General features: G+C 37.8%; 1 protein-coding gene across 1 annotated transcript in view; it reads right to left on the bottom strand.

Moving 5' to 3' along the window:
- CRH (corticotropin releasing hormone) overlaps positions 1-12,475 on the bottom strand; it is a 197,484-nt gene that overhangs the window by 2,885 nt on the left and 182,124 nt on the right. The gene's annotated exons all lie outside the window — the stretch shown is intronic.

The raw sequence follows: 12,475 nt of genomic DNA, 5'->3' as shown, positions 1-12,475 counted from the left end.
ATCAGTCAGGGGTGCAGCAAAGATTTTAAGTTCTCCCAGAACCTCACTGTTCCTCCTTCATCTCTTCTCTCAGAATGTGAAATTAATTGTGGGCTATTCTGTTCCCAAATTAGAGAAAGAAAGGACCAGTGAGAGGCGGATGAGTTAAACAATTTTTATCTAGCTTACTCAATGCAAGCCCAATGACAGAAACATCCATTCTAACTTTCTATTCTATACAAATAGGACAGAAATCGCTCTTCTTAACTGCCTGATTACAGGGCTAAATTTACCAGTTGCATGTTTTTATTGATGAATACTGAGTCTGTAAAACAGTATCTTCATTCATTTTACTTCCAAATACTATTAACACCCATAATAGTATCCATATCAGAAGCACCCAGTTTGTTGCTGTTTTAATCATTTCTTTTTCCAAATTCAAATGTGCTGCATGGGAGCCTGATAAATAAATACTCTCTAGCACTACCAAAGAATAAATGCTTATAAAACCATACTCAAATTTCACAATAAATTGATACTATCATACAGGTGGGAGGCAGTTACCTCTAATTCTCCAATTCAAAATGCAATTCCAAACTCTGGTATCTACGATTCAGTTCAGCTTCTAGATAACCACCAGAGTTGTTTATCAGAAATTTCCTGTTCCTCATTTCTGGTTACCTCTGGCTGCTTCCTTTGCATTGTAGCTCACATGATAAACGATGCAATACACACTGCAACTCCTGTTTTGGGGTCTGTATTAATCCACAACCATTCTCATAAACAAAAGGAAGGTAGAAAGAAAAATTCTGGCAGTTTCCAGAGAAGCCCATAGTTGGATCATTGCATGGAATATGCTTCTGACATAAGAGAATAGAGAAAGAAATGTGCCTTCTGGGGAAGATGTGAGTTATTAACAGAAGATCATAAATATGGAAAATGGTTGTGCTTTTTAGAGGAAAACTATATTTTATGTTGGTAGGAGATGAACCCTCCTCTGTCTCCATTGGCAGATTTTAGCTTGGATGTCAGCCTGGAGGTGAACATAGATTTGGAAGGGGAGGTTCAGGTAAATGGAAAGAGAGTAAGAACTAGGAAAGGAGTAAGATCAAAGGTTTAGCTGAGAAGGCCTGGGAAGTTCCTCCAGAGAAGGAAGAAACAACATGTTCTAGACTTTGACTAATGCCAAATCTCATCAGATCTCTCTCCTCTTGGGCTTATTGAGGATGTTGTTTTAGTACAGCTCCCTCATCACTATTGAATCCTTGCTGTGAGATTTCCCTGGAGTAGGTAGTTGGTTAGGCAAAGTGGCTCTGACTAAGCATGAGGAACAAAAGACCTAGATCCCAGAGGAGAGGGGACTGTGCAGGGTAGCCCCTATTCACCACAACTTAGCCAAAAGTTAGAACTCATCACAGCACTGACCATTCATATTAAAAGTGACTGGGAGAGATCAGTCAGTTTTTAATGAGAACCAGAGAGGTTAAGTGACTTACCTGAAGTCACTCAGCTAGTTAGTGATAAAAGTCAGAATTAGAACCTAGTTCTTTCAAGAGTTCCCATCTTGGTTCAGTGAAAATGAATCTGACTAGCATCCATGAGGATGCAGGTTCGATACCTGGCTTCGCTCTTTGGGTTAAGGATCAGGCGTTGTTGTGAGCTGTGGTATAGGCTGCAGACTCTGCTTGGATTCCAAGTTGCTGTGGCTGTGGCATAGGCTGGCAGCTTCAGCTCTGATTTGACCCCTAGCTTGGGAGCCTCCATATGCCGCAGGTGTGGCCCTAAAAAGCAAAAAACAAACAAAAAAACCTAGTCCTTTTGACTATCAAGCTGTATTATTCCCATAATATAATGATACCCTTTGAACTTCCTTTTCCAGCAGAAACACAGGAACAAATTGAAGTGAGAAGATGAATTTAGTGAATTTGGTGAATATTCTCACATCAGTCGTAAGTTACTTTTTCTCAGACTTTGCTTATATTGATAAACCTAAGATATGAGAGCACAGAGATTCTCTGTGCATGCTGATGTCTCAGCACCTGATCTGTGCATACACTGCCGTTTACCTTTCAGCTGAATCTCATCATTGCTACATGAGGTTTTATAAAACAATGCATTGCCAACTTAGGACGTGTGAGTGTAATTCTCCACCTTAGTTTTACCTTGGAAAAAAGAGATCTTTTGATAAAGTATAGAGTGATGTGGTTCTCAAAATAATGATAATTGTGTGATTGGAGAAATAACATATATGTACAGCAAACTAAATACCCAAGTCCATAAAAACTACCACTGCTCTCAGTCAATCTTACATGTAGGAATAACTTCCTGAAAGGAGTCACTGGAGAACCAATTTAAATTGCTTTTAGAACTATCCACTATGGGCACAAAACAGATTATTTCATGTATTCAACTATTTTTCAATAAGAAGATAATATAGGAAGGATATGGTTAAATGTAAAAAGATATGGCACAGCAGTCCAATGAATAAAGAAATATCAGAAAGAATAGTACCTACTGGATATATTCCTGCATCTCCCTGACTTTTGAGGAGATCTCAACACATACTTCTATTAGCAAAGCTCATGGCAAAGACCGTCTCCAAATCTGCTAACAAATATTTGTTGAAACAAATCTACCATCTCCGATGACCGCCTTTAAAAATGCCAAGGGTGGATAGGTGGTTTGATAATTTTAACTTCCAGATGTAAGTCCAGGGAAAGGACCTAAAACAGCACAAATATCCAACAGCTTCACTGGTAACAGTAACTTTTATTAATCTCTTCTGATTTTCAAAGCCATTCGTCCTCCTTACAGAAAACTTAAAAAAAAAGAAAAGTATAAAGAATACAAAATTCCTCATATTCCAGAATATACCCTCCATTAACTTTTTATTGTTTCCCTTGAGAATTTTTTCCTGAGCATATATATTTTACATAATTGGGATAAAACTGTGTTCCTGATTGTGAATTTCTACCTAACAACAACAACAACCCTTATTAAAACCTTAAAAGTAACTGGTTGGAGGAATCTTTCCCAGATTCCTAGACTAGGTTTAGGACCTGTGCTCTGTGTTCTGCTAACGTCATGAACGTCCTCCATCATAAAGCTCACATTTTCACATTCTTACTACTACCGTGTGTGTCTTCCTTGCTGGATTGTCAACTGCGTGGCAGAGACTTGACTGTCTTTACAAACTGCCATATTCATTACTCCAGCCCCTGGCACAGGGCTAAAACACAGTAGATACTCATAAACCTTCTGGATGGATGAAAAAAAAAATCATCTATAAACCTATCAGACTGAAGTTACTAGATAAAATTTTGTAACTAAAATTTTATAATCTACTTTTTTCCACCTAAAATAATATCTCATTTTCCTATATCTAAATGACATCCATTTATTGATTGTATAGCATCCTGTTAAGATATACCACTTTCTATTCATTCCTCACAGATGATCACCATTCTAATAACCTGACTTTTAATTTTTCTCCCACATCTTACCCTTGTACCTTCAAGTAATCATTTCCTGATCCTTCTTGTATAAACAATATCTTTTAACTCCTCAGATTGTAAAACGAGAATATTAGTATTCCTTTAGCTTTTCACACACCCTCTTGCACCATGATATCCCAGGTCTTCTCAGGTGTACTTTTATTTTATTTTTGTCTTTTTAGGGCCGCATATGCAGCATACGGAAGTTCCCAGGTTAGGGGTAAATTGGAGCTGCAGCTGCGGGCCTACACCACAGCCACAGCCACATCAGATCTGAGCCACATCTTCGACCTATACCACAGCCACAGCAATGCGGGATCCAAGCCATGTCTGTGACCCACACCACAGCTCATGGCAATGCCAGATCCTTAACCCACTGAGCAGGGCCAGGATTGAACCCACAACCTCATGGTTACTAGTCAGGTTCGTTGACTTTTGAGCCACGATGGACACTCCTCAGTTGTACTTTTAGATTGTCAGTGTTGATATTTATATAGCCATAGTTAAGCATTCTGTGCATTGACCATAGATTGATCTAAAAGTTAAAATCAATATAGTTTATAACCGTTGACTATGTAAAAAGTGTTCACTGCATAACAAAGTCACAGATTCTGATATATTTCCTTTTTTTTTTACAATTATTAATTATCTCTTTTATATTCCCAGTTTGGTTTTTCCTTGAATTATTAAGCTTTGTTCCCAATTTCTTTCATGATAAGAAATCTATCAAGCCCTTCTCCTCTTTTTAAGGCCTATTTGAGTACTCTAACCTTCTGCTTTGAGATTGTTCACTTTCTAAATCTGATGATGCACAGCTCTCTTCCTGGGACTATTTCCTGTTTAATTAAATGAATTCACTATCCAGAATCACATGATTTATTCCTTCTTCTTCTTCTTTGTTTTTTAGGGCTGCACCTGTGTCACATGGAAGCCCCCAGGCTAGGGGTAGAATCAGTGCTGCAGCTGCCAGCCTACACCACAGCCACAGCCACATCAGATCTGAGCCACATCTTCGACCTACACCACAGCTCACAGCAACGCCAGACCCTGAACCCAGTGAGCAAGGCCAGTTACTGGTAACTAGTCGGGTTCATTACCACCTCGCCACAATGGGAACTCCGATTTATTTCTTCATGACTTCTGCATTTATTTTGCTAGAGCAGCACATCCAGAGATAACTTGCTAAGAAAGGATGTATGCAGGTAAATTTTCTGCGTTCTTGCATTTCTCAAAATGGTTTTATTTAACCAAGATAATTGAGTGGTACTTCAAGGTGAAAATTCCAAGTTGAACATAATCTTCCTCCAGAACTTTGAAAAATATTCCCTTGTGTTCTACAATCCAAGAAATTCAATGGCATTTTGATTCTCATTTCTTTTTTTTTTATTAAAAAAAAAAGAACAGAATTTATTGGCTCATATAGCTAGGAAATTCAGGAAGGTATCTAGCTAAAGACATGGCAGGATCAAGCTACTAACATTATTTAGTTAGGGCTATCCTTTCCCAACTTTCCACTTCTCTCCCCATCATTATATTTTTTATTATTATTGTTGTTGTTTCAGGTGTACAACATAAATCAACATCTTCATATGCTGTAAGTAACCACCTCCAAAAGTCTCGTTACCATCCCTTACCGTACATTTGATTTCCTTCACCCCTTTTGCCCAGCTGCCAGCCCCCTTCCACTCTGATAGACACCAATACGTTCTCTGTATTTGTGATTTCTTTTTTTTTTGGTTTGTTTTGTTTTTTTAACATGCCACATATGAGTGAAATTATATGGTACTTTGTCTTTTTCCTTCTGGCTTATTTCATTTAGCATAATACCCTCAAGGACCACCTACATTGTCACAAATGGCAAGGTTTCATTCTTTTATATGGCTGAGTAGTATTCCATTATATATATACATATACATATTATATATAGTATATACATATGTAAAACACATGTCTTCTTTATCCATTTTACCCATCAATATATACTTAGATTGTTTCATATTTGGCTATTGTAAATAATGCTGCAATAAACATAGGGGTGCATATATTTTTAATCCGTGTTTTTGTTTTCTTTGGATAAACACCCAGAAGTGGAGTAGCTGAATCATACAGTAGTTTTATTCTTAATTTTTTGAGAAATTTCCATACTACATTCCATAGCACCTGTACCAATTTACAATCTCACCAATGGTGTTCCCTTTTCTCTACCTCCTTTTCAATGCATGTATTTCTTATCTTTTTGATAATGGCCATTTTAATAGTTGTGAGGTGATATTTCATTATGGTTTTGATTTGTATTTCCCTAATTAGTGACATTGACTATCTTTTCATGTATTAGCTGCCATCTGTATTGTGTTTTTCAGAAAAATGTCTAGTCAGATTTTCTGCCCATTTTTATTTTTATTTATTCATTTATTTTTTGGCCATGCCCATGGCATGCAGAAGTTCCTGGGTCAGGGACTGAACCCATGTCACAGCAGTGACCTTAGCCATAGCAGTGACAATGCCAGATCCTTAACCCACTGAGCCACAAGGGAACTCCAATTCTGCTGCTTTTGGATTGAGTATCCTGTATATATCTATTAAGTTTATATATCTAATGTGTCACTTAAGGCTGATGTTTCTTTATTATCTGTATGATCTATCCATTGCTGTTAGAGAAGTGTTAAAGTCCCCAACTTGTATCTTTCAACTTTTCCTTTAGATTTATTAACATTTGCTTTATAAATTTTGGTGCATCTATGTTGGGTGCCTACATTTTTATAAATGTCCTATCTTCTTTCTGAACTCACTCCCTTAGCATGATGTAGTGCCTTTTTCTTTTATTTCAGTCTTTTGTTTTAAAGTCTGTTTGTCTGATATGAATATAGCTACCCAGATTTCTTTTCATTTCACTTGCATGGAATATCTTTTTTTCAATCCCTTCATATTCTGCCTGTGTGTTCTTCCTTCTGATATGAATCTCTTGTAGGCAGCTTAAGGATGGGTCTGTTTTTGCTGCTTTTGTTTTTGTTGATGGTTATGCCATTTTGTTTGTGGATTGAACCCGCACCACAGCAGTGACTCAAGCCACAGCAGTGACAATGCTGGATCCTTAACCTGCTGCACCACAAAGGAAATCCTGAGTCTTGTTTTTTTTAATCCATTCAGCCACTCTATGTCTTTTGATTGGTGAATTTACTCCATTTACTTAAAGCAATTATTAAGTAGGCATCAGATGAAATGAAAACACCTTGTTCATTGATTTCTGGCTATTTTTGTTTTTTGTTTTTAGTTGCTCTCTGTTCATTTCTTTTCTTTCTCTCTTCCCTTGTGCTTTTCTGGATTTCTTCAGTATTAAGTTTTGATTCCTTTCTTATTTTCTCTAGTGTGTTTACTATAATTTTTTTCTTTGTGGGTACTGTGAAGTTCACATACAACATCTTAAGTATATATCGGTCTCTTTTGCCTTGATAGTGCTCTAACTTTGAACACATTCTAAAGCTTTACATTTTTATACCCCACACACATTTTACATTTCTGATGACATCTTTTTTATTTTATGCTTCCCTCAATTATTGTAATTAATTTTATTCCATTGTCTTTTAAACTTTACACTTGATTTTTAAGTGATTGATCTATTACTTTTACTATCTAACTTTTCCAGTGAAATTTTTTACTTTCATATTTTTTTTATTATCAACTAGTGCCCTTTTTTCAGACTAAGAAGTCCATTTAACATTTCTTGTAGAGCCAGTTTAGTGGTAATGAACTCCTTTTGCTTTTGATTATCTTTAAAACTCTTAATCTGCTCTTTAATTCTGAATGATAACCTTGCCAGGTAGAGAATTCTTAGTTAGACATTTTTACCTCTCAACACTTTGAGTATGCTATGCCACTTCCTTATGGCCTGTAAAATTTTTGCTGAAAAATATGCTGATAGATAGCCTTATGAGGTTCTCCTTGTATGAAATAAGTTGTTTTTCTCTTGCTGCTTTTAAGATTCTCACTTTATAACTTTTACCATTTTGATTATAATGTGTCTTGGTGTGGTTCTCTTTGGATTCATGTAATTTGGAATTCTCTGGGCTATCTGGACCCAGATTTTTGTTTCCATCCCCAGCCATGGAAGCTTCCAGCCATGACTTCTTCAAATAATTTTTCTTTCTTTGCCTTTTCCCTCTTCTTCTGGGACCCTTATAATGTGACTATTATTTTGCTTGTTGTCCTAGAAGTCCCTCGAGGTATTTTCCCTTAAATTTTTTTTTTTAATTTTGCTGCTCTGAGTGATTTCCATTTGTTTAGTTTTCCAGCTCACTGATTCATTCTTCTTACCCTGTCCACTCTGCTCCTGAACCCCCTCATGTGTATTTTTCAGTTCAGTTATAACTTCTTTTTGGTACTAATACTTTCTCTTTGTTGAAGTTCTCACTGTGTTCATCCATTCTTCTGAGTTTGGTGAGAATTTTATGACCATTACTTGAAACTCTCTATCTGGTAGGTTGCTTATATCTATTTCATTAGGGGCTTTTTCTTGGGATTTATCTTGTTTTGTTGGGAACATCTACCCCTGTCTCATTTTGCCTGACTCTCTATGCTTGTCTCTATGCATTAAGTGAAACAGCTCCTTCTCCCAATCTTGAAGGAGTGATCTCATATAGGACATGATCCATGGAGCCCAGAAGCACAAAATGCCCTGGAGTCAGGTGCTCAAGGGGTGTCCTTTGTGTAGGCTGCACTTACCCACCTGCTGTGGTGGTGTTGTGGCTGCTGTGCATGGAGGGCAGGGCACCGTGTGCTCGCCCAGCGTGGTTGTGATGCAGCTGTTGCCCTCACTACCCCTTACTCTTGCTCTTCAAGTGTAGAAAAATCTTTGCATTATTCTTCTGAAAATTTTCTGTACTTTCTGTTTTTTTTTTTTTTCTGGGACTTTTAATATGTTCCTCCTCGAGGATCATGAGCTGTGGTGCAGATTGCAGACATGGCTCGGATCTAGAATTGCTGTGGCTGTGGCATAGGCTGGCAGCTGCAGCTCTGGTTCTACCCCTAGCCCAGGAACTTCCATATGCCAAAGGTGCAGCCCTAAAAAGAAGGGAAAAAAATATATGTTCCTCCTCGATTGGCCTTCTGTTTATTATTTTCCTTCCTTTTAGGACTCTTTGTTTTGTGTTCTGGGAGGGTTCTTAAATACCCTCCAGCTCCTCAATTAGTTTTATTTTGTAACCATGTATACAATTTTCAGGCTTCCCCCCCCTCTTTTCATAGTTCTTATTATTGCTTTATGGTGTCATATTCTATTTAATTTCTTTAAGAATATTAATTAGAAATTTTCTAAGCTTTCTTTCCCCAAATTATCTATTACATTCATGGTTATTTTTAAAAGTTTATTTATCTTGGTTTCTCTATTTTATGTAGGAGACTTTCCTTAAATCTCTTAAGGTAACCCTACGTATGAAGAATCACATTCTTATATTTAAACTTATGATGAAGCACAATAATGTGAGAAAAAAGAATGTATACATGTGTGTGTGACTGGGTCACCATGCTGTACAGCAGAAAATTGACAGAACACTGTAAACCAGCTATAACGGAAACAAATCATTATATATATATAATGATTCATATATATATATATATGAATTAGGCAAAAAAAAGCTGAATGGAAATTCTTTGTGAAGGACAAAGACCTTTTCAACAAGTAGACTTCCTCTAAGTGTGATCAGGTAGTGAAAGTCATTACTTTGGGGATACTCATACAATGTCGCATTACCGAGAACTTTTCTCTGGAGTTGTTCTGTTTCAATTAGGGGAAATATATGTATTAGTGCGTTAGAGCTACCACAACAAAGTGCCACAGACTGGATGGTTTAAATAACAAAGTTTATTTTCTCACACTACTGGAGTCTAAAGTCCAAGATCAAAGTTGATTTCTTCTGAGGCCTCTCTCCTTGCCTCTCAGACAACCATCTTCTCCCTGTGCCTTCCCGGGGTCTTTCTTCTCTCTCTGTGTGTGCGTCTTAATCTCCTCTTCTTATAAGGATAACAGTCATACTGAATTAGGGCCACTCATATGACTCATTTTACCTGAATTACCTCTTTAAAGAGATCTTATCTCTAAATACAGTAACATTCTGAGGCACTAGGGGTTAAAACTGTAACATATGAACATTCACGGAGGAAGGGGAGGGATACAATTCAGCCAATAATATGTTTTTCAAATGTTTTTTATTTGCCTTTTGCCTCCAGTTAGCAATCAATGTTCAACGTTCTCCCCATGGGATGAGAAAAGTTGGTGCTGGTGTTGACTCTTCCATATGCAGACTTATGTTTCTCCCTGTTTCTGACTCCTTTTTCATTCCTGCTTTTGGTAATACTTGGAGTTCCCAAGTTCTAGGTCTCTCCTGGGTTCTGCAGGTAGCTCCTTCCTCAGCTGCTTGTCCTTTTCTGTGCCTTTTGCAATGGCCTCTGTACCGTTCTCCTCAGTAACTGCACTTTCTGCTCTCCTTCTTCTGCTGACCCTTTGCAGATCCTTTACAGCTGCTTCTTCTGCTTTGCATCCTCAAACACCGCATCACCTTTTCTGCTCTCCCTATTTCAGAAGTTTATTAAGCTCTCTCACCTGCTTATGGTCCTTACCCTGTTCTCTTCGTAATTTTGGGTTTATGCTACCATTTTAATGGAATCTCAAAGGGAGAGGAGGTAAACTCCAATGCATTTTGGAAAGAACTCTCTAAATGCAGTGGGGAGAGTAGATTGGAGGGGTGAGAAGGGGAGCAAATGACTTACGGTCTTTAGGTCATCACCACTGGTCCTCTCTAATATGAGCATCACACACCAGTGATGGAGCTGTACAAGACAAGGGCAGGATATCTAGGAGCCCAGGGCACTTAATTGTGGGCAACCACACTCCTGTTCAGGGATTGGTGATGGCAGGGCTTCCTTTCAGTTCCCCATCAGCCAATAATTCTCTCAGTATCCATAAATCATTTTTGGGTATCTTACCTCCTTTCCTCAGAAAATGGCAAGAGCTTTGTTACCTGTCCCTTTATTTTTCCAGAAGTTAGGAAGTAACTGACCCTGGGGAGATGACTCAGAGCATTGGAAAAGGGGCACGTTTCTGCTTCTCTAACAAGCCCTTGTCCTGAGAGACATGACTGACCTTTCTATTTACATCGTAATACATCAAATTTTCTGTTTTAGGCTCCAGATAATGGATGGAGGGCAGTGAGAGAACGTGTGTGAACTTTCTGTCATGAAGGGCAATTTGCAGGGACTAATCATCTTACAATAGTTGGTCATAAGAAAGAAATCCATCACACAAGCATCCTAATTAGGTATTTATATTCATGAACATTTCTTGACACTAAGGAAAATTTACCAGTATTACAAACGGAGAAAAATGAGAGGATGTTTCAAGAAAAGTTATACACATTTTTTTTAACTGAAGAATTTTCTGTTTTAAAATTTTTATTCTGCAGTGTAAATCCCCAAGTCCTCAGCATTTCTCAGACTTATGTGATGACAGAGCATGTTTACTGTGGGTCAAGTTAGATACAATAAGCCAAGGCAGTGAGGAGTCCAGCTACACATTCTTTTTTTGCCATCCATATGCAAGTGTATGATTAAAGCTACTGAGTAAGTTTTTACTGCTCCTGGGAGAAGAATTTTAAACGACAGTTTTCACCCTTAAAGAGAGGGTTTCTGGGGACAATGTCTATTTCCAGTGTTTCTGAGGATCGCTTGCCAGGGGAAGGGGCACCTTACAGCACGGGGCTGCTGAGCCCTCCCTCATTCCCCAGGAAATGGTCTGCTTGCACATTTCCTGGTCAGGGAAAGGAGTTGGTTTCTATAGTAATTTAGCCAGGGAAATCTGTGGCCTGCCTTGCAAAGGAGGACCTTCTTTGGGTGTGAAAAGGCAGACGTTTCCTAAACAAAACTGAGTGCAACTGGTGATATTGAGTTTTCCAAAAAGGAAATTTGATCACTCAAGAGACAAGAGGCAATGAGAACTGCAGGGAGGAACAGATACCCGCAGCCAACATTCAGGATCTGTGGATTTCAAAGATGTTGTTACTGGCTGTGGGTTCAGACCTATTATAAACCTTGCTGTGAACTCTTTTCATTCTGACACTTCTGTGTCCATCTGTGGAAAATGTGGTGTTCACTTCCATTATGAGATCTATAGTTAATTTGTGTGCATGTGTCTGTGTGTGTGTGCTTGCGCACGCACCTGTTTTTCTGTCACTGAGCTTTTTGCGAGCTTACTTTCCACTTCTTTGTAGTTGGTGACTCCTAGTACACTGCTTACACATGGTGTTTGTAGTCTTTGGAGATTGACTATGTATGTTCTCCTTAAGAGAAAGCCAATATCAGTTCAAGGGGGTCTTATAACTGGAAGTCAATGAACCCTTGAAAGGATGGTTATGAAATCTATATATATGTGGGAATGAAAGGATCTGTCTGATTTGCCACATTCACTGTTCTCTTTTGCATAAAATTTAGAAGTGATCTGAACAACAGTGTTTTTAGGATAATAGAAGAGATTTAATGGCCTCAAGCTGCAGTGAAGTTTAATGTTCCTATTCATATAAAGTTAAATATAGATACATATTTCAGCTTCACTTCATTTTCCAACTTGTTTTCTTTGTACTTTAATTCTTAATAGCTGTAAAGTTCTGCCTTGTGCTAATGTACTTTCATCTTCCCAGCAACGATAATAATTGCAATGAAGGGATTTTTTTTAATTTACATGGAGAAATAAAATTATATGAGCTAATATATTTCTTCTGTGAAAAGAGTTATGCAGCTTTTTGAGAAAGAATGACGTATCTTCCTTTTTATAATGGAATTTGTTCTAATACCTTTGTATGAAGATTTCATTAAGAACAAAGCTCTTCAAAGTAGCCTTATAAAGTGAATAAAAAATGTTACCTGCCTCTCCCTTCCTGTGGCTATACATTAGATTTCTGAGTATGGCAGCTGTCATACTGCCTCAATACAGTTTTTACTCTGTTACTTCCTAGCTG

The sequence above is a fragment of the Phacochoerus africanus genome, chromosome 6 (genome assembly GCF_016906955.1).
Source record: "Phacochoerus africanus isolate WHEZ1 chromosome 6, ROS_Pafr_v1, whole genome shotgun sequence".
NCBI lineage: Eukaryota > Metazoa > Chordata > Mammalia > Artiodactyla > Suidae > Phacochoerus > Phacochoerus africanus.
This window is presented reverse-complemented; position numbering and strand designations above follow the sequence as displayed.